Source organism: Heterocephalus glaber, unplaced genomic scaffold (assembly GCF_053883595.1).
Source record: "Heterocephalus glaber isolate CG9 unplaced genomic scaffold, H.glaber_assembly_v1.0 deba00001472, whole genome shotgun sequence".
Lineage (NCBI taxonomy): Eukaryota > Metazoa > Chordata > Mammalia > Rodentia > Bathyergidae > Heterocephalus > Heterocephalus glaber.
In genome coordinates, this window is record NW_028258315.1 from 29785453 (window position 1) to 29807186 (window position 21734).

General features: G+C 43.8%; 2 long non-coding RNA genes across 16 annotated transcripts in view; one reads left to right on the forward strand and one right to left on the reverse strand.

Moving 5' to 3' along the window:
* Window positions 1-205: 205 nt before the first annotated feature.
* Window positions 206-6578, reverse strand: LOC101701032 (uncharacterized). 8 transcript variants are annotated; one of them, XR_002398257.2, is made up of 4 exons: window positions 6366-6578; window positions 5902-6047; window positions 4729-5055; window positions 206-4226 (listed from the first exon to the last, which is right to left on the reverse strand). It is a non-coding gene; the product is annotated as an uncharacterized LOC101701032 (long non-coding RNA). The 8 variants fall into 8 exon arrangements; XR_002398258.2 differs by having other exon boundaries at window positions 5902-6006; window positions 6366-6574; XR_015439432.1 differs by lacking the exon at window positions 5902-6047 and having other exon boundaries at window positions 206-433; window positions 856-4226; window positions 6366-6565.
* Window positions 6579-6749: 171 nt separating this feature from the next.
* LOC106010212 (uncharacterized) overlaps window positions 6750-21734 on the forward strand; it is a 28998-nt gene continuing 14013 nt past the window's right edge. For 2 of the 8 annotated variants that reach the window (XR_015439435.1, XR_015439439.1), the window contains exons 1-2: window positions 6756-6914; window positions 19196-21547. This is a non-coding gene — a long non-coding RNA (uncharacterized LOC106010212). Of the gene's footprint in view, window positions 6915-7832; window positions 7909-14871; window positions 14919-19195; window positions 21548-21734 lie in introns of all 8 variants that reach the window. The other 6 variants (XR_015439436.1, XR_015439433.1, XR_015439438.1 and 3 more) reach the window with 5 other exon arrangements.

Sequence of the window (21734 nt, forward strand, 5' to 3'; positions counted from 1 at the left end):
CTGCCTAAAAAGCATGTGATGGAAAAACAGGCTGATGGGGCCAGAGCAGCAGCCAGTGAGCCAGCAAGCTCCAGGTCCTGTGCTAGTTTCCTCGTGGTCTGTGGTTGTAATGATGGGCTTCTCACTGCAATTGGCATGATCTGGAGGTCGGTGTTGTAAAGGAGAGGTTTGGGGATGACTTCAGAAAGTAGAAAATTACTGTAAATAAGGTGGTATTTAGCCATTTTTAATTTTATACAGCTCATTATATCATGGTCAAATGACATTTGGGGCAGGAAACATGTGGCTAGTGGGTGGGTACATGCCAGGCCCAGCTGCTTCCCCAAGGGAAGGTCATGCAGGAGTCTCCAGGCAGCTGCACAGAGGGGTCTTCAGCCTGACACTGGTGACCCCTTCTTCCTGGCGGGGTGCTTTATTTGGTATACTCCCTGCTCTGAGGCCAATAAAGAGACAGAACAGAGGCACTGGATGAGAGAGGGTGGACTCTTCCAGTCCTCAGAGACAGGCAGCAGTGTCCTAATTAGATTAGACCAGTGCAACACACAGTCCTTTCCCACTGAGGCCCTTAGTCATGGAGTCAAAGCCTCAACATCTATAAGAGCAGCTGAACCACCTCAGCTCCCTGAAAACTTAGGGAAAGATAGGTTCTTCCATGCAGTCACCCAAAATCTGAATCATCAACAATGCAGAGTCCTTGGTACATCATCTACATTCACAGTGCAAGAGCTTTGAACATCATGAGTGTCTCTGCAATTAATTTCCACCAGCACTGCATTCTTGATTTGAAAATGTGAAGCACAAATGTAACACAGTGGGGTGTGGTGGTTCAGGGAAAGGACTTTGGGGGTCAGTCACCTGAGTTTCAATCCAGGCTCTCCTGCTTTTTCTTTGTGTGATCTGGTCAAGTGACTGGGGACAAGCAAGGCATGCTCTAGGCGTGATAGTCCCTACCTCCTGTGGCATGATGAGAAATATATGCACAGGGGCTGGGGACAGGGAAGCATTTGGGACAAGGGAGATTGTCATGATTACTGAACAAAGATGCCTTTGGAAATTTCACTGGGTTGGAAGAGAGAGAGACAGACAGACAGAGAAGAAGGAAGGACAGTGTGTAGGTGGCGGAGGTGGGGACTGTGTACACCTGCCCATTAATGACACCAAGCAAAAGAAGGACTCACAGGTTTTTTGAAACATTACTGTGAATACTCTATGATAATGAAACGCTCTTTCCACGATGGGCCAGGGCTTACTGACAGACCAGACCCTCTTTCACTCTAAATGGAATGTGTTTTATTTCCATTTTTCAGAGATTCTATATTCTTATATTTATTTTATTTTTATTTATTTTTTTTTTTTGGTACCAGGGATCGAACTTGGAACCTTGTTCTTGCCAGGCAGGCAGCAGCACTGAGCTAAATCCCCCGACCCAAGACTCTATATTCTTGTTTTGTTTTGTTTTGGTACCCGGGATCAAACTCGGGACCTTGCGCTTGCCAGGCAGGCAGTGGCACCACTGAGCTAAATCCCAGGCCCGAGACTCTATATTCTTAAACACCCTAGGTAACATCTTGAGACACCTTGCCCCAGCCTCACCTGCCTCTCCACACCCTCACATCCAGCCCAGGGGTGGAGTTAGTTACCAATCAGCTGGGAGACTTATCATCAGATGTTTTCCTTCTGCCAAGCAGGTGCCCCAGGACTCCTGGACCTGTGGCTTTATAGATGTCCTGTCTGTGTCTCTTACCAAGGAAAGAGCCCCTGCTCCTGACTCCAGAGATGGAAGAAGGCAGTAAGGGGGGACTAGTAAGCAGCAGGAAGGGAAAAGGGAAGAGAGAAAGAAGGATGAAAGAGAGAGAGGAGGAATTGGGGAGGAAGCAACATTTTCAAAGTTTGCTGTGAAGAAAGAAAAAAAACAATGGAATGATACTCTTTACATAACTACATATGGAAAATGAACATTTATAATAACCAGGATAAATTTAACATGCAGAAAAAAAATCCAGATACACCCTGGATGTTAAATGCAACAGGATACAAAGTTGTAAACACAGTATGATTAGAACAATGTGAAAACCAAACAGAAATTGATGCAGGAAAAATGACCTGACAGAAATATTTCCAAAGTGTTGGCAGTATTGGTCTTTGGGAGGCTGGGGAGAGTTTTCTTCTCTTTCTATAACAGGAAGGAATAACCGATTTATTTAAAAGCAAAACCCAGCTATAGGAAAACAACCGGATTTGAGAGCAAGGCAGCGCACACATCCCCAGAGCCCACGTGTCTGTCCTTTTTCTTCCCCTCCCATTCCGTGCAGCTGTCTCACCCAGTACCAAGCCACACCCATTTTCCTATGGATGCCTTTCGTCCTGGTCTCCTCCGACCCTGTCCATCCATCCAAGTGACTGCTCCTCCACTCTCCCATCTTCCCTTCCACTCCTGCCTCAGGTCCCTGCCTAGTCCTTCATCCCTTCCCTGGCTCTCTCTTCGGTCTGTGACTGAGAGATTATTGCAGAACCCTGGTGGTGTACAGCCCCACCCACCTACCCACCCCAATCCTGCCCTCCCAGTCAGGTCTTTTGCCTCCTCCCTAAGCAACATGAAGAGCCTGCAAATATTGCTACCACATTTCTGACCCATCCCCCAAACTAGAAACTGTCCCTGGGGGGCAAGCCACACCCATGATGAACCCCTTCACTAACACAGTCTCCGACATCTGTGCGGTTCTCAGTTAGTATTTGATCCTCCTCAGCACACACTGGGATCTTCTCTGAATCCAACCTGGGCAATTACTTGAACTTTAGGGACACCCATAGGCTAGTTCAAACCTGCCTTTCCTGCCTGATTCCCACTGCCCCCCAAAGCAGGCCACCCTGCTGGGCTGACTGCTGCCTTTCTTCCCAGCCCACCTCCCCCTCACAGTCCCCAAAGCACCTCCATCCTTTGGGTTTTACTTTCTACTTAACTTCCCCGGTGCCTACCTCCCAGGCTAATTTAACTCTCCTGTCAGCACTCATGCCCCTGCCTGCCCCAGCAGTAGCATTAATGTAGGTCACTTACTGCAGTGGAGGTGACCAGCTTGGGCAGGGCCGGTTTTGAAACTGCAGCTGTGGATCCATTTCTCGCACAGGTCACACCTTGGGGGAGGGCTGGACCTGGGTAGGAAGGTCAGCCAACCAGCTGTCCCTGTTCCTGGCTTCTGCCTTTGCTTCCCATTTCCCTTCTGGACCCTGGGGGCGGGCCCAAGGCTCTGCCATTGCTCACTGAGGGACCAGAACAGGCCCTGGGGACACCATCCTGCACCCTGCAGCCAGCATCCCTGTGCTCTTGGAGGGGCACAACAGAGTTTGTTGGATCGATGGGCAAACTGTTACTGTCTACAGGAAAGTAGTGAGAATGAGAAAATTGGGTTTGTTTCCCTTCTGGCAACATTTCAATGGTTCCCCTCTGGATACTATCCATGGCAGTACTTGGATCAGCATTCAAGGATCCCACAAGCTTTAATCCAAATCTGTCTTTTGTCAGTCAGATACTAACCAAGGCCACCAGCCTGCACCTTTTGCTAGCTTCAAAAAAATGGAAAATTTCTCACTGAATGAATGAACAAATCCCACAGCAATAGTTTTACACTACCTCTGAGTCCTCTGGATTTACTGATGAAAGAAAGATGTTGTAACCATCTCAGAGTGACTTTCCTGTCCTAGGCTGTGCCTCAGGGACTCTGGCTCCAGTTAAGACACAGAGGAATGCACAGCAGATGACAAAAGACCAAACACCTTCAGTCTTGGATGAGGGTGACATCACAAGTCACCTCTTGGAATCTCTCCTCCCTCGGCAGACATGATGTCAACAGTGTCGCTTGCCAGCCTGAAGACAGGACAGGAAGGGGCTGGCTGAGGAAAATTCGAGGATGCTTTTTGAGGAAGTGGATGGAACTGCCTGGAGTAGGGACAGGGAAGCTGAGGTGTGACTGTGGAAGGCTGCTTCCGGGTCTCTGGGCTGGCAGTGGCCCATTGTATGCAGATCAGGGCGAGGCAACTGACTCTCCACAACAAGCACCTTCAGCAATTACAAAACTGGGCCATTGCCTCTGCCTGGCCAGGAGGAAGCCTGGGCTGGTGATTCACTCTTACTCACGGGGAATCTGCGGTGCTCCAGTGCTGGCCCAGCCTCCTGTGTCCCACGTGTTCAGCCTCTCCATTCTCTCCAGACAGCCTCAAAGCTAAGGCAACTACGAGAAAAAAAACCTGAGTTTTTAAAACGAGACTGGGGTAAGGCTTCTCAGGGTTGGTTATTCCTCTGCCTACCCTCCCACACACCCACCTCTCTCACCCCGAACCACCCGCTTTTACTTTCCTTTTCCCCCCACATTTGTTAGTACACATTGGTTATCACGTTAATGGCTTTCCTCTGGCACATTTGTAATCCATAGGACATACTTTATTCATTTTCCCCCACACTTACTACCTCATCTTCCCCCACTAGCTTCACATATTTTGAGGGGGGTATTCAATGTGTATACTGTATTTTCATCATATCCATGTCCTCTATCATCTGTCCTTATACCCACGCCGCTCTTTCTTCCCCTTCTTCCTTTCCTCTTATCTAACAGTAGTCTCCCTTCTACTTCCTTGTTATCTTTTTTAGATTCCACGTATTAGGACTCAGATGTAGTTCAATGGTAGAACGCTTGCCTAACACCTGAGGTCTTGGGTTCAAAAATCAGTTCTTACCTTCTTGAAATATCCAAGTTGTTTGTCACCCCCTGGGAGCAATTTGTCCACTGAGCTTCTGGGATTGGGACTGGTGACAAGAAATTAGTGTGACTGGACAGGCCACCTCTGAACTGAGGTGGGAGTGTGTGCTATGGATGAATGCACAGGGCATACTCAGTTGTTTGTCAGAAAGGTAACAGTGGAATCACTCCTCGGATACGTACTCGAAGACGTCCATTCACTAGAGTCCCCTAATCCGAGGATAGGCCAGCACCGGCCCCTCTCATCACTGACTGCTCACTCTCTCCTGTGTTCCCCCAAATTCTGGGTACTGTGCTTAGGTTCCTGGAGAAAGGAGAAATATTTTCCACTTAGAATTGACCTTCCTGACCTCCGTCCAAAGTGCTGCAGCCTGCACATGTTTAATGAGAAGGAAGCCTTGATGATTGTCACAAAGCCTGTAAAGGCCACCACTGTGATGGAGGTTTTGTTACACAGCTGTCAAGTGGTAGTGGTATGCAGGGTAGAGCAGAGATTAGAGATGTTGTCCACCCAAAAGGCTGACAATCAAAACGCCCCGTGTGTTCCTGTGGGTGCTTCCAATTCAGTGTACGTTTAAGAAGAAAATCAATACACTCTGACAACAATCTCTTGTTCTTCTCCCTCATCATTTCTCTTTTTATAATGGAACAACCCCCTGGCCCCGTTATGAAACACACACTCTGATTTGTCCATGGGGCTGCCTGGGGGCAAAGGTCAGCTCTCTGCCTCGGGGTCAGCTGGTCCAGGTGGCCTTGTCAACTAGAAGCCAGCATGCAGCCAAAACCCTCTTCACTTCCCAGCAAGGCCTATGGTGCCCAGTTTCATCACAATTCCAGGTTGTTCCGGCCAGATTAGCCTGGCTCTGAAAATGACTGGCATCTCTTGCTCCATGGCTTCTGGGAAATCTGCATGTTTCTACTAGGATTTAGGAGCTGCAGAAACCTGCCTGTCCCTGGCTTCTGCTCAGCACCTGGCATCCTCAGGGGCCTTAGGACTCCACCCAGCCCCAGCCTAACCCTGCATGAGCTGGCATTGGCTGGCCAGTCTGGCCTCCCCCGGGATCCCTGTTTGGCTTGGCCTTTGTCAAGGAGGCTGGGAGCCTAAAGAAGCAGAGAATGAAGCAACAGCTTCCCTTGGGCACATTCCTACCTATTGCCTGGTATCCTGTTTCTGTGCCAAATTGGGTGACTCTGCCTCTGCTTTTGCTGATCCTTGGTCATGATGGCATGCTCCACACTGGTCCTCTGTTCTTGCCTGGAGAGACCTCCCCAGGAGAAGGGACTGAGCCCTGGGTCCTGAAAGCCACGGGCTCAGATATGGGCCTTTCATGCAAGCACTCAGAGATGCTGAGACACCCCCCGCCCCCCAGAGCCTTGCTAGGTTCCTGTTTGCTCTTCCCCTGGGCCTAACTGACCTGGCCAGGTAGTATTTTAGATTCCAGAAATGGACAAGTGCTTGGTGTCAGAGTGGTTTAAATCGCAGAGAGGCCAGGCACGGCAGAATGTCTGAGGCTGGGGCTTACAATGAGCAGAAAACAGCCTTCTTGGTCACTTTGTCTAACTTCACCTGCCATTTCTGAGCACCCTGAGCATTTCGGAGAGTCAGACTCTTACCTGATTATTTTTGCATGCAAGTTGGAAATGTATGATGGAGATTCCGAATCTCCTGACCTCTTCTCTGGAGCCAACGCACTAGTCCAGGTTGTTTGCAAGCTGCTATTACTCTCCTAAGCTGGGTGGAGAAGCTGAGGAAAGCCCTTCCTCTCTCCATTTTTATCTGGGATCCAGAACCTGGCAGGGACTGCATATCCCAGGCTTGCCAAGGGACAAGTCTGCTTAAGCCCTCCCCAACTTAATTATGAAAACACCCCTGTGGCTCTCGAAAGTGAAAGCTGGACAACAAATTGCACAGTCACCCTGTGTACAGAGGCCATCACATGCTCTCTGATCATGTTCTTACCGGGTGTATTGAGCACGTGGTGCGGCTGGAGGAGGTGGAGTGGGAAGGGAAGGTGACTTGTCCACACTGACACAGTGAGTAAGTGGCACAGCCACTGAAGGGAACCCAGAACTCTGACTCACAAGCTACTCTTTCCTGACACCACCCTGCTGAAAGGTGTAGGAGGAACAGGATGGGTCATGGACAGCACATGAGGGCCAAATGTAAGTGAAACAGTGGGGAAAAGACAAAATTGTGACCCCCCAGAAGACTAGAAGAATCCTCCCAGTGTGTTGGCTGAGATCCAAAGCTGGGGTGTCTCACTCCTCACTGGGTGTATGAGGAAAAAGGGCAAGCACAAAAGAAGAGCTTGCAATGCAAGGACCACAGGGATGGCTGATGGGTGATGGCTTATGAGTGCCACAGAGGAGAAGCCTAGAGAAGGACAATCAGGGCACTGCAGGGAGGGGGCAGCCAGAGCCAGAGCCTGTGCCCAGGTGTGGCCAGGCATGTTCCTGGCACAGTGCAGGTGGAAGGACCCAGGCTGGCCTCCCCCTTTGCACTGGGGTCATTTATTAAGATGGTATTGAGCTGGATTCTGAAAGAGGAAGTCTGATGAGGAGAAAACGGTGAGCCCAGTATGAGGGATGTGTGGGAACAGTGAGCAGAAAGAGATGGGGAAGAGAAACAAAGCATGTCTAACCAGCATCCTCATTTTTTTGGTTTTACGGGAAAATGGTGAAACTCTTGCAAGTGGCGATTACAGAGGGTGGGAGTCGAAAAGAAACCACAGGGAGTTGGTTTGGGGTTTTTTTTTTAGAACCAAAAAAAAAAAAATGTTCTCCCCAAACTAAACAAAGTTAGGTTGAGAAATTCAACATGGTACCTTAGGGACCTGGTGGCTCATTGTGCCTTCCCACAGGCGCCAGCCTCAGGCTCTAATGGCCACCTAGGGAGAAGAAGGGACACTTAGACTTTTCAAATACTCATGGTTCTCATTTGCAAAATAGTTTTTGTTGCCTCCTATAAAGACCTTTGAGACCTCTGCTGAAACAGCTTTTGTGAGCTTTGAAGGACTCCTACGCAGGTGACCCCAACCTGCTATCCGCCCAGCTGGCTCACCTGCCCCCTGCCTCTCACAGGACAGCTGCTTGGCCTGTGACCCAGGGTGGTCTTCCTGCATCTGTGCCCCAGGACGGCTATGTGCTTACCTAAAAGGTGATTTCCCTTGGATGACACCCTGGGCCCTGTGCTTTGGTATCATTAAAGAAACAGAGGAAGCCCCTAATTACAAGGTGGAACTCTGCCTTCAAAGACAGACATGAGGCAACTTCTTTAGGAAAAACCAGTGCTGGGCCTGGGTGGTCTTGGTATTAGTTCCCTAGTGATGTGATTAAATGAAGCCATGCATTTCAGAGTAGCTTTTTTCCCCTTTCTTTCTTTTTTTTTTTTTTTTAACAAAAATGTAGGAGTCATTCAACCTTCTTGCAAATTACAGTGATTTTAAGTAAATAAAAAGTTAGTACTCCTCCCCACCCTCTCACCTATCAGACACAAAGTACCTGTATCTGATGACAGGAAATATCCCCTGCCCTCCTCCACTTAAAAAAAATCACTGTAACCATTCAATTACATGTTGTAGGGTCAAATTTTTATTTACATGAAATTCTGATTCTCAACCATCTGATTTTTGTTAACTAGTACATCTAAATCAAATGGTGCCTGCAGACCCCATAATTAGTGTGATATCTTAAATTGCTCTTGAATTGAAGCGGCTGCAGTGCTGTCTCTATCTGTTCTATCTGGTGGCTGAGATCCTATCTGCCCACATAGCCCTCTCTCCCTAGGCCCTGGGTGGCGGGGATGGCGGCTGAGCTGGGAGGCTTTTCAGCCTCGGGTGGAAATCTGGCTCCTTTCACTCTCAGAGTTCGGGTGGGGTGGGAGGGTCCTCAGTCCCCATCTCAGTGACATGAGTGGGTGCTGAGCTGCAGTGAAGCGAGGGAACTCCTGTCCCCACACTGGGACTTCCACATTGTCCTAGGATATAGGAGAGCCCTGCCCCTGCTTGCTAGCCAGGTGTGGTAAGGATGGAGAAGGGAGAGCTTTGATGTCTCAGACAGTACTGGGCTGGCCTCCAGTCCTCACACCTCTGAATGTAGTCTCCTGGGGTCCCCAAGGTGGCTGGATGTGATCCTGATACTCATCTCCATGCTAATAACACCAGGGGTCACCTCTATCTAGGCAAGGGCTGAATCCTAGCATCAACACAACTTTTCCCAAACAGCCTAGACTAGGCCATTAAAAACAACAGCAATAACAACAAAAGCCAGGAGGTAGACTGCCTGGGCACAGTCATAGAACTGGCCATGTCAATGAGGGCACCCATACCATCAAACCAAAAGACTAACGACACAGCGAGAGTACCTTGCCCTTCTCAAAGACTAGCACCACATCCATATATACTCTCATAGTGGTTCAACTCCACAAAGACAAAAGACTTCTTATGAAATTCCACTTTTTCAGTGGGAGTTTCCCTTTTTAAAAAATTATATATATTTAAGGTGTACAACACTATGGTTAGGTTTTGTTTTGTTTTTTAATTAAATTCTTTTATTGGTACATTTTTGGTATACAACATAATTACATTTCTCGTTGGGAATTGTACCTTTACATAATGCATCTTGGTTCTTATTTTTTCCCCATTCCTAGCCCTTGCTTCACCCCCTCCACCCTTCCCTATTTACAAAGACTTTATTTCCATTTTTTCCATTTCTCAGCATTTTTCCTTTCCCTTCTTTCCTTTCCCCTGCCCCTCCCACTACCCCTACCCCTTTGGACCTTTTCTTCCTATTTTACATTTTCGATTATTCATTCTAATCATTGGTACATTTTAGATATACAATATAATGACATTCCTTATTGGAAATTTGCACCTTTACATAATCTCTCTTGGTTCTTATTTTTCACCCTTGCCCAGCCCTCCCTTCAACCCCTCCATTCCTCCCTATTTACAAAGATTTTGTTCCTATTTTTCCATTTTCTCATATTAATCCCATTCCCTTCTATCCTTTCCCCTAGCCCTCCCACTTCCTTCCCCTTTGCCCCTTTTCTTCCTATTTCACATTACCTATTATACATTTAGTCCTTATTTACACTTTCAGTTTCTCACACCAGAGAAACTATTTGGTATTTATACATGTGTGTCCTATTCATTTCACTTAAGAGTATCGCCTCAATGTGCATCCACTTAGCTATAAATGTCTCTAATTTCTCATTTTTTATGGCTGAGTAGTATTCCATTTTATTAAAAAACCACGTTTTCTTTATCCAGTCTCCAGTTGATAGGCATTTGGGCTGTATCCAAGTTTCAGCTATCACAAATTGTGCTGCTATGAACATGGGTGCACATATATCACTGTGGTGTGATTCTTTTAATTCTTTGGGGAAGATCCCGAGCAGTGGAATAGCGGGGTCAAATGAGACTTTCAGTCCTAGTTCTTTGAGGTATCTCCATACTGATATCCACAGTGGTTGCACCAGTCTACACTCTCACCAGCAGTGGAGCAGGGTTCCTCTTTCCCCACAGCCCCGCCAGTAGTTGTTATTGGTTGATTTCATGATAGTAGCAATTCTTTCTGGAGTGAAGTGGAAGGAATCTCAGCGTTGTTTTCATTTGCATCTCCCGAATGACCAGTAATGTTGAACATTTTTTCATGTATTTATTTGCTATTTCTACTTCTTTGTCTGAGAAATGTCTGTTCATTTCAGACACCCATTTTCTGACTGGGTCTTTAAATTTGGGAGGTCTGATCTTTTTAAGTTCTTTATAGATTCAAGATAGTAGACCTTTGTCTGAGGAAGAGCAGATGAAGATTTTTTCCCACATTGTGGGTTGTCTCTTCACACTGCTGGTGGTTTCTCTTGCTGTGCAGAAGCCTTTTAATAAGAAGAGATCCCACTTGTTGATAGTTTGTGCTAGTTCACGGGCAACGGAGGTTTTGTTCATAAAATCTTTTCCTACACCGATGTCTTCAAGGGTTCTACCTAACCTCTGTTCCAACTGGTTCAGAGTTTCTATTTTAATATTTAGATCTATAGGGGCCGGGGATTTAGCTCAGTGGTTCCAGCACCTGCCTCGCAAGCACAAGTTCCCAAGTTCAATCCCTGGTACCCAAAAAATAATAATAAAAAAATATATACATATATATATTTAGATCTTTAATCCATTTTGATTGTAGTTTAGTGTATGGTGGGAGATATAGGTCTAGTTTTAATCTCTGGCAAGTTGAAGCCCAATTTTTCCAGCACCATTTATTAAAGAGGCTATCTTTCCTCCAGTGAGGGTGTTTGGCTCCTTTATCGAAGATGAGATGGCTGAGTGTGTCTGGCATTGTTTCTGCATCTTCTAATCTGTTCCACTGGTCCTCAGGTCTGTTTCTTTGCCAGTACCATGCTGTTTTTATCACAGTGGCTATATAGTAGAGTTGCAGGTTGGGGGTTGTGATACTCCCTGCCATGTCTCTGTTACCTAGAATTGCTTTTGCTATTCTGAGTCTCTTCTTGTTCCAAATGAATTTTTGGATTGCTTTCTCAAGGTCCATGAAGTATGCTGCTGGGATCTCAATTGGAATTGCATTCAATCTATATAGCAGTTTTGGAAGTATGGCCATTTTCACTATATTAATCCTTCATACCCAAGAACAGGGGATGTCTGTCCATTTTCTGATATCATCTTCAATCTCTCTTTTCAGAGTGCCATAGTTTTCAGAGAAGAGGTCTTTGATTTCTTTCGTTAGGTTGATTCCTAGGTATTTCAGTTTTTTGGATGCTACTGTGAAAGGAATTATTTGCCCTATTTTTCTCTCAGTGAGTTTGTCATTCGTGTAGAGGAAAGCTATTGATTTTTGTGTGTTGACCTTGTAACGAGCTACTTGACTGAATTTGGTTATTAAGTCTAGAAGACTTTTGGTGGAGTTCTTGGGGTCTTCTATATAGAGTATCATGTCATCTGCAAATAATGACAATTTGACTTCTTCATTTCCTATCTTTATTCCTTTTATTTCTTTCTCTTGTCTAATTGCTGTGGCTAATGTTTCCAGAACTACATTGAACAAGAGTGGTGAGAGTGGACGACCTTGTCTTATTCCTGATTTTAGTGTGAAGGATTTCAGTTTTTGACCATTTAGTATGATATTGGCTGTTGGTTTTTCATAGATGGCTTCTATCAGTTTGAGGTAGAGACCATCTATTCCCATTTTTTGTAGGGTTTTTATCATAAATGCATTTTGGATTTTGTCAAATGCTTTTTCTGCATCTATGGAGATAATCATATGGTTTTTGTCCTTGGCTCTGTTGACATAGTGTATTACGTTGATTGATTTGCGTATGTTGAACCATCCCTGCATCCCCGGGATGAATCCCACTTGATCAGGGTGTATGATCTTCTTGATGATCTTCTGCATTCTGTTTGCCAGTATCTTATTAAGGATTTTTGCATCTATGTTCATTAGTGAGATTGGCCTATAGTTCTCCTTTTCGGTTGGGTCTTTCTCTGCTTTGGGGATCAAGGTGATGCTTGCTTCCAGGAATGAATTTGGGAGTATTGCTTCCCTTTCAATTTCATTGAAGAGTTTAAACAGTAGTGGCAGCAGTTCCTCTCTAAATGTCTTGTAGAATTCAGCAGTGAAGCCATCAGGGCCCGGGCTTTTCTTAGTTGATAAGTTTTTAATTACATTTTCAATTTCATTGGTTGATATTGGGTTGTTCAGAATTTTTAGGTCTTCTTCGTTCAACTTTGGTAATTCATATGTATCTAGGAATCTGTCCATTTCTTCTGTGTTGTCCATCTTATTGGCGTATAGGTTCTGGAAGTAGGTATTGATGATCCTCTGGATTTCTGCTGGGTCTGTTGTGATTTCACCCTTTTCATTCCTAATTGCATGGATTTGGGCCTTTTCTTTCCTTTTTCTGACAAGCTTGGCTAAGGGTTTGTCAATTTTGTTGATTCTTTCGAAGAACCAACTCTTGGCTTCATTGATTTTTTTGTATCTTTCTCTTAGTCTCCATTGCATTGATTTCTCCTCTGATCTTTATAATTTCCTCCCTTGTATGAGCTCTGGGGTTGTCTTGTTCTTCTTTTTCTAGAAGCTTGAGCATCAGGTTGTTTAATTGGGCTCATTCTGTTTTCCTAATATGCGTATTCACTGCTATGAATTTCCCTCATAAGACTGCTTTCATTGTGTCCCATAGATTCTGATATGTTGTATTGTCATTGTCATTTAATTGAAGGAACTGTCTGATTTCTTCTTTAATTTCCTCTGTGACCCATTGGTTATTCAGAAGTGTGTTGTTCAATTTCCATGTGTTTATGAAATTTTTCCAGTTTCTTTTGTTATGGATCTCCAATTTCATCGCACTATGGTCTGATAATATACAGGGGATAACTTCAATTCCTTTGCACTTACTTAAACATGTTCTATGTGTGAGTATGTGGTCTATTTTTGAGAATGACCCATGTGCAGCTGAGAAGAATGTGTATTCTGATTTTGTGGGGTGGAAGACTCTGTAAACATCTGTTAAGTTCATTTGTTCAAGAGTTCGATTGAGTTCTAGTATTTCATTACTTATTTTTTGTCTAGTTGATCTATTTGTGACAGTGGGGTGTTGAGGTCCCCCACTACAATTGTATTAGTGCATATATGACTTTTCATGTCTGTTAATATTTGTTTTATATAGTTGGGCCCACTAGTGTTTGGTGCATAGATATTTATGATTGTCATCTCTTCCTCTTGGATTATTCCCTTTACAAGGATGTAGTGTCCTTCTTTGTCTCTCTTAATCAGTGTTGGTTTGAAGTCTACTTGATCTGCAAAGAGGATAGCTACTCCTGTTTTTTTTCTGGTTCCTGTCACATGGAGTATTGTTTTCCACCCTTTAACTTTCAGTCTATGAGTTTCCTTTTGAATAAAGTGTGTTTCTTGTGTGTAGCATATTGTTGGATTTTGCTTCTTGACCCATTCTGCCAGTCTATTTCTTTTGATTGGTGAATTGAGACCATTAACATTGATGGTTATAACTGAAACGTATTGACTTGTCATTGCCATGACTTTTTCTTTTTGTTGGACTCTCCCCCTTTGCATTTAATTTCTTGTTTTGCCCAACGGATTCATTCTGCTGGGCTTCCTGGAGTTGTGATCCTTGTCTTTTCCTAGGATATTGTCTAGAATTTTTTGGAGTGCTGGTTTGATATTCATGAAGTTCCTAAAGTGCTCTTTGTCATGAAAGTATCTTATTTCTCCATCAATTTTGAAAGATAGTTTTGCAGGGTACATCAATCTGCGTTGGAGGCTGTTTTCTTTTAGGGCTTGGAATATTCACTCCAAGCTCTTCTTGCCTTGATGGTTTGCATTGAGAAGTCTGCTGTGATTCTGATAGGCTTCCCTTTGTATGTGATTTGTTTCTTTTCTCTAACTGCTTGTAGAACTTTGTTCTTCTGTTGTGTTTCTGGAATCTTAACAATTATATGCCTATGTGTAGATTTTTTTTTTTGAACAAGGCTATTTGGAGTCCTATATGCCTCACTTATCTGTATGTCAAGTTCTTTTCCCCTGCTTGGGAAGTTTTCTGCCATTATTTCTGTGAAGAGATCTTTTATGTCATCTGCACTCTCTCCTGTTTCTTCATTGAGCCCAATCAGTCTTATGTTATTCTTCTTTGCATCATCTAGCAGCTGCTGGATTGATTTCTCATGTTCCCTTATAATTTTGAAGCAATTTTTCTTTTCCTGGTCACTAATTGCAATCTTATCTTCTATATCTGAAATTCTGTCTTCACATTGGCTCATTTTACTGTGTAGACTTTCAACGGAGTTTTTCATGTCCTGGAAATCTATTTGCATCTGTTTTATAGATTCCATTTGTTTCCTATGTTGGAATTCCATCATGTTCCCAAGCTCCTCTCTAGATTTATTAATCATGTCTTGCACTAGGGGCACAATTTCTCCTGTTATCTGAGAAATTATTTCTGATTTCATTTTTTCCAGATCCCCTTTTGTTGCCAGTTCAGTGGGTCCAGGTGGTTGAGTAACAGAGTGTTCCATCTCATTTCCCTTTGGGGTTGCTGTAGGTGATCTGGGAGTCTGGTTTTGAGACTTATTTACGTGTTTTCTCATTTCGACTGCAGGGGGGCTGTTGGTGCCTGCACGGATTATGTCCTCTGAGCTGAGAGAGGTGGGTCAGGGGCCTGGAGCAGCGGTAGGGATGGTGGCCCAAAAGCCCTTTCCTGTGGGCTGGGAGCAGCAGGAGGGATAGTGGCCGGGAAGCCCCTTTCTCTGGTCCAGGAGCAGTGGGATGGTGGCTCAGAAGCCCCTACCTCTGGGCCGGGAGCAGTGGGAGGGATGGTGGCCTGGAAGGCCCTTCCTCTGGGCCAGGAGTGGCGGGACAGAAGGTGGCCCAAAAGCCCTTTCCTCTGGGCTGGGTGCAGCGGGAGGGATGGTGGCCTGGAAGCCCCTTCCTCTGGGCCAGGAGCAGTGGGATAGTGGCTCAGAAGCCCCTACCTCTGGGCCGGGAGCAGCGGGACTCAGTACCGTGGTCTGGTGGTCCGGTATCCTCTGCGTCTTTGTAGTGTGGAACCAGATGGCTGTACAGAGGAGCGGGGGGTGCGGGGTCCAGTGGATTGTTGCCGGGGCACGGGTTGATTCGGAGTCTTCCCAACACTATGTTTTGATATACATAGGTCAAGCGAAATGACCACCACAGTCAAGGAAATCACACTCATCGTTTCACCCAGTCATGTTGTATGTAGGGGAACTCTCAACAAACTTCCAGTACACAAGGCTGGAATAATCATCCTCCTGCTGCATATTAGCTCTTTAGACTTATTCTTCCTACTTAACAGCAATTTGTACCCTCCAACCTATACCTCCCTATCTTCCCTTCATCCCAATCCTGCCAACCACAATTTTACTCTCTTGCCTATGTATTCAACTTTTTTAGATTCTACACATAAGAGAAATCTCAAAGTCTTTTTTCAGTGCCTGGCTTATTTCACTTAGTATAATGTCCTCTAGACTTACCCATGTTGTCATAAATAATAAGATCTCTTTTTTACGGTTGAATAATATTCCATAATGTATATATGCAATATGATTAAAAATACAATGAGGGCCAGGGATTTAGCTCAGTGGTTCTGCCGCCTGCCTGGCAAGCACAAGGTCCTGAGTTTGGTCCCCAGTACAAAAAAAAAGCAATGAATGTTTACTTTTTTTGTGGTTTTTTTTTGTTTTGTTTTGGGGGGGATTTTTCTGATACCAGGGATCGAACTTGGGTCCTTGCACTTGTGAGGCAGGCGGCAGAACCACTGAGCTAAATCCCTGGCCCTGAATGTTTACTTTTTTAAAAAATGTATTGCAATAAAAAACACATTGCTGCTAATCCCCCTCAAAATACTGCCTCTTGCTTCAAACACACCTCATCGTTCTTGCCACTGTCTCAAGCAGTTCTAGAAGTCCTCTTTAATAAGTGTCTTTAGTTGCACTGTGGTGGTTGCCTCAGTGTCTTGAACTGATTCAAAATGTTTACCTTTCATGGTCATTTTGTTTTTGGAAAATAACAAGAAGTAGCACGAAGTCAGATCCAGTGAATAAGAAGAATAAGGACATGCTGCATGTTTTTACAAGCCTGTCTTTCCATTGGATGGCACTTGACAGCAGCATTCACCATATTTGTGATAAAACATACTCACAGAAGAGAACTTCCAGAACTGCTTCAGAAAGTAACAAGAATGATGAGAAATGTATTCAAAGCAAAGGAGAGTATTTTGAGGGGGACTGATGGCAATGTGACTTTTACTATAATAATTTTTTATTTATACACACACCATATAGTCTGATCTTATATATCACAATTCCTTTATCCACTCATCCATCCATCAATGGACACTTAGGTTTTTTCCATGTCTTGGCTGCTGTGAATGGTGCTTCAAGGAACATGGGCAGGCAGATGTCTCTATGAGTCGCTGATGTCACTTCTGCTGGATGTGTACTTAGCAGTGAGATTGATGGGTCATGTGACAGCCTCATTTTTAGTGTTTTTGAGAACATCATACTGTTTTCCATAATGGTTGGACCAACTTACATTCCTACCAACAGTGTACAGGGGTCCCTTTTCTCCACATCCTCACCATTACTGATTATCTCTCATCTCTTTCAATAAGAGACATCCCAACAGATGTGAGATGTCATCTCATTGTGGTGCATTTTCCTGATAATTAGTTTTGTTTTGGTTTTTGGAACTGGGGATCGAACTCAGGACTTTGCACTTGCAAGGCAGGCACAGCGCCACTGAGCTAAATCCCCACTCAATAATTAGTGATATTGAGTACCTTTTCATATACCTGTTGGCAGTTTTTATATCTTCTTTGGGGAAATGTCTATTCAGGTGCTTTGCCTGGATTTAGTTGGATTATTTTTATTTGATTGGGTTTGTTGTGGTTTTTTGTTTTTGTTTTTGAGTGATGTGAATTCATTATATATTTTGGATAGTAACCCTTTATTAGACATATGAAGCACAATATTTTCCCCAATTCTCAGGCTATACTTTGGTTATTTCGTCTGCTGTGCAGATTTGGTTTGACAAAGTAACACTTGTTTATTTTGCTTATTATTGCCACATGCCTCTGATTTTTCACTATACCCAAGAATTTTTAGTCAGAAAAGATGGTTTTCCTTAGATTTCTTCCCATGAAGCTCTTCCCTTTATTCTATGTCACACTTACTATAGTTGGCTTAAAAAATACTTTCTATGATGATAAAAGTAAAACAAAGTCTTTCTAAAGTCCCACCCAAAAAACAGTTAACCAACAAGGTGATTTCTTCACTCTTCACCCATGGTCCATTGAGATGAGGGAGACAGACATGGAGATAGAGAAGAAAGGGAAGAGTGACGCTTCATGCTTGGTTCAGGAGGGGAGGAAGTCAAGGTGAGCAGGGGTAAACACTGCCTCAGTGTCACCGCACCCAGTTTCATGGGACAGCATTGTCAAACCAACCATCTAGAAAGAAACAAAGATTGGCCCACTTTGTCATTAAATGAATGTCCATTTTAATATTGTTTCTTCCTAAAGTAGAGCTTAGCTCTTTGACATTTTGTGCAATGGCTGACATAATATGGCCCTCTGGTTGACATATATGCTGAATTGTGTCCCCCTGCATCCATACATTCAAACCCTAGTACTTCAGAATGCAACTGTACTTGGAGATAGTGGGTATACTTCCTTCTTTCTTTTTTCTTTTTCTTTCTTTCTTTCTTTCTTTCTTTCTTTCTTTCTTTCTTTCTTTCTTTCTTTTCTTCCAGTGCTGAGAGTAGAGTAGAACCTAGGGCAGTGGTGCTGAACCTTTTAGAGCTTTCAATGATACAAACAGCCCACTGCAGCACCCATGCCATTGGCTTGCTACCGCTGAACGAGGGCCTCACACAGGCTAGGTGAGCATTCTACTGCTGAGACACCCTCTTATCCCCAAGATGGGGTTTTACAGAGATGATTAAGACCAGGTCTTCAGCATGGACACTAAGCCGGTCTGACTGGTGTCCTTATAAGAAGAGGAGATTCAGGATACAGGCTCACTCGGAGGGTCAACCACATGAGCACACCAGAGGAAGATGGTGTCTGTAAGCCAAGGAGAGGAGCCTCGGGAGGAACCCATCCTCCTCCACTTTAATCTCAAACTTCTTGCTTTCAGAATTGTAAGAAAACTAAGTTTTTATTGGTTAATCCCCCAGTATCTTGTACTTTGTATGGTGGCCCTAGCAAATGAGTATAGGAGATATGTTAAAGATCAACTTTGCCTCAGCTAGTCTTAATATAGACAGTATCACCAATGCTTACATTTACATGGAGGCAACACGATCCAGTGGTCATATATTCGCTCTGGTCTGGCCTTGGTTCAGTTCACCAGCTTCATCACTTACTAACAGTGAGGCCTTGGACAAACATTTAACTTCTGCCTCAGCTTACAGATCTGAAAAAATGGATCAGTACTTATCTCACAAAATTGTTATGAGGATTAAATGAATTAGTGTCCTAAAGTACTTAAAATATTGCTTGACCCAATGATTGATGTATAAATATTTAAAATGGTTACAAAGTATAATGGAATTTAGTTTATAAAATCTTTATAAATTCTAATGGGAGGGAGTTGAAGCCAGGGCCTTTTACATTGAGCTATGTGCCTACTCCTTTGGTTTTGTTTTCAATGTTTTACTTTGCATCAGGGTGTCGCTGAGTTACCCAGACTGCCCTTGAGCTTGTGATCCTCCTGCCCTAGCTTTCCAAGTAGCTGGGATTACAGGTGTGTCCCACCACACCTGACTTAACATAGTTTATTAAATTCTATGTATAATAAATAAATAAATAAATAAAAATAAAAAATAAATTATATGTATAAAGAATTCTTGTCATATTTGAGGAAATATGTCATAACATTCAGAGTTTTAACCTGTGCTGCTAGGGGCTGGAGTGTTCAGTTTAGGTTTGTGAGAGAAGAAATGACTGAAATGCACCTTGACAGTGAAGATGGTCACCATGCTTGCATCCTGACAGTAGTGATTGGGAACCATCTCTGGTGAGCATTTTAACATTCTTCTTTCTCTCTTTTCCTTCCTGACCATGAGGTGAGTGATTCTGCTCTGTCTTATGTCCCCACCATAATACGCCATCTCAGGCCCAAAGCCATGGGGCCAACTGATCATGGACCGAAGCCTACAAACCTGTGAGCCAAGATAACCCTTTTTCTCTTTATAAGCTGATTATCTCAGGTGTTTGTTACAGAAAAGGAAAGCTGACTAACACACTGTCTTCCAACCCCCACCAACATCAGTTGCCCCAAGAGTGTCTAGAACGGGTGCTGAAAATGTTCACAGGTGCTGTTTGCATGACTTGCCACAGAGCTGGGGTAAACACTGCTTGATTTTTACAGGTAAAACTTTAACACAGATAAACTCACTCATTGCAGTGGACCACATGATTGTTCTGTGTGTGATGACTAATATAAACAAAGTCGGGCTAATATAAACAAAGTGTGGGCATCCCAGGGTCCAGAAACCAGCGTGTAGATCTTTCTGGAAGGCCAGCCCAGCTGTGATCTGCTCAGGGACCATGAACACCGGAGTAAACTAGATGAGTAGTGACCAGAAGAACCACATGGCTGAATGGGAAGGTGTTTGGTGACTGAGGAATGACAACTCATTGACTTTTAATACTCTACTCAGTTTCTGTCAGGAAATCCTAAAGGTCTATCAACTCTCAAGATAATCATTTGGCCAACAGATTCTTATACAGAAATGTTCAGTCTTGAAAAATGAGTCTTATAAGCCAGTTGGGAAAAGAGGAAAGTATTAGCAGTAGGGAGAGAGCACCTGAGGTAGACTTCAGAGGCTGTTATTCCTCTGGGATCAGACATTGCCTTTCAGACACTGGGAACATTTTTATGAGTGTAAAAATTACTGAAGGAGACTTGAAATATTTTCATTCATGTCAGTTCAATCCACAGAGCTATTAAAATTTTCAAAGCTTTAAGGTACTAAAATGTATATATCATCTGAATGTAAGTATTGGAGTAACTGATAACCTGCCTCTGCCAACAATGGGTGGGGAGGTCGACAGTACTTTATATAGCTTTTATTTATCTAGAACTAAACCACTGCATAACCTCAAATGTCCCCAAAATAGCTTGGAGACATGAAATTTTTTTTTTTAAAAGAGTGAACCTTGGGAAATACTTTCCTGAAACACTTTTCTCGTAGAACTAGCCCTCATACCCTGACTCAGAATACATTGTACACATATCCTTAACCAGTGAGCATCCCACTTTCATGCCATGGCAGTTCAGAAATAGAAAATCAGCAGTCGGGAGAGGATTTCTTACAGCCATACTCACTAACGAGGAACAGCTGCCGTCAGCCCAGGGCCAGGGCAGAGAAGCAGGAGGGAAGCAGACAAACACAAGAATCCCAGAGGCACAGTAACTTGGGGCCCCTTAGCATACAGGCAGATGTCCTGTCCCTGTCCATCTGAATTGCCTACACCTATGATTTTTATCACATATAGCCCTAGATACGATGATTTCTCACTGTGATGACTTCAAGACCAAAGACAATAAATTAAATTAAGTTCCCCTTACTCTCAGAAAGCAGAAGGGGTAAACTGCATTTTAGAACATTTTCTGCCCCAAATGATTTTTTCCTTTTTTCTTTCCCTCTTTTCTTTCCCCTCTCCATACTTACCCTCCTCTTTTCTCTCTTCTGTCTTTGCTTCCTTTTTCCTTCTTTTGGTGCTTTGAAGCACCTGCTTCAATGTGTCTAGAACTCAGCCCTCCAGAATGGCCATCAAGAGAGCTGCAATTTGCTGTTTTCAGCTCACTGTGTGACTGTAAGGCTTATTGCACAACTGTGTGATCAATATTTATTCATACTCTTTAAGAATCATCTCACGGTTTTTAAATTTCTGAACAGGTGAACTTCTGTTAAAGATACAGCCTACTGGAAAGGAGGAAAAACAGGGGGAAAACACAACTAACAGAAATTTTTAGAAGAGGTTGTCAGAATAAACATTACATCATCAGTGTGGTGGGAGGGAAAAGAGGGTTCCCTTGAGGCATAAACAAAATTTCACAGTATCATTTATTTTTACTTTTAGCCTAGCTCACAGACAGATCTCTAAAACTGCTCATTATCACCAAATGCCCTTTCAAATGCTGAAGAACTGAAAGAAAGAGCTAAGTTACCTCCTATATGACATATAAGAAATGTCAGCACATGCAGATCTTCCCAAGGAAAGAAAATTTAACTGTAGCAGCTCTGCAGTAAGTTTTATCAGTTGCTTCCTTCCCTTTTCCCACTCACAGTGCACGTGCACACGTGCATGCGCGCGCGCGCACACACACACACACACACACACACACACACACACACACATGCAAACATACCCCTTTTAGATTGGGACCTTTGTCCTGCAGGGAATGTATAACTTCAATAGCTGCTCTTCTCTGA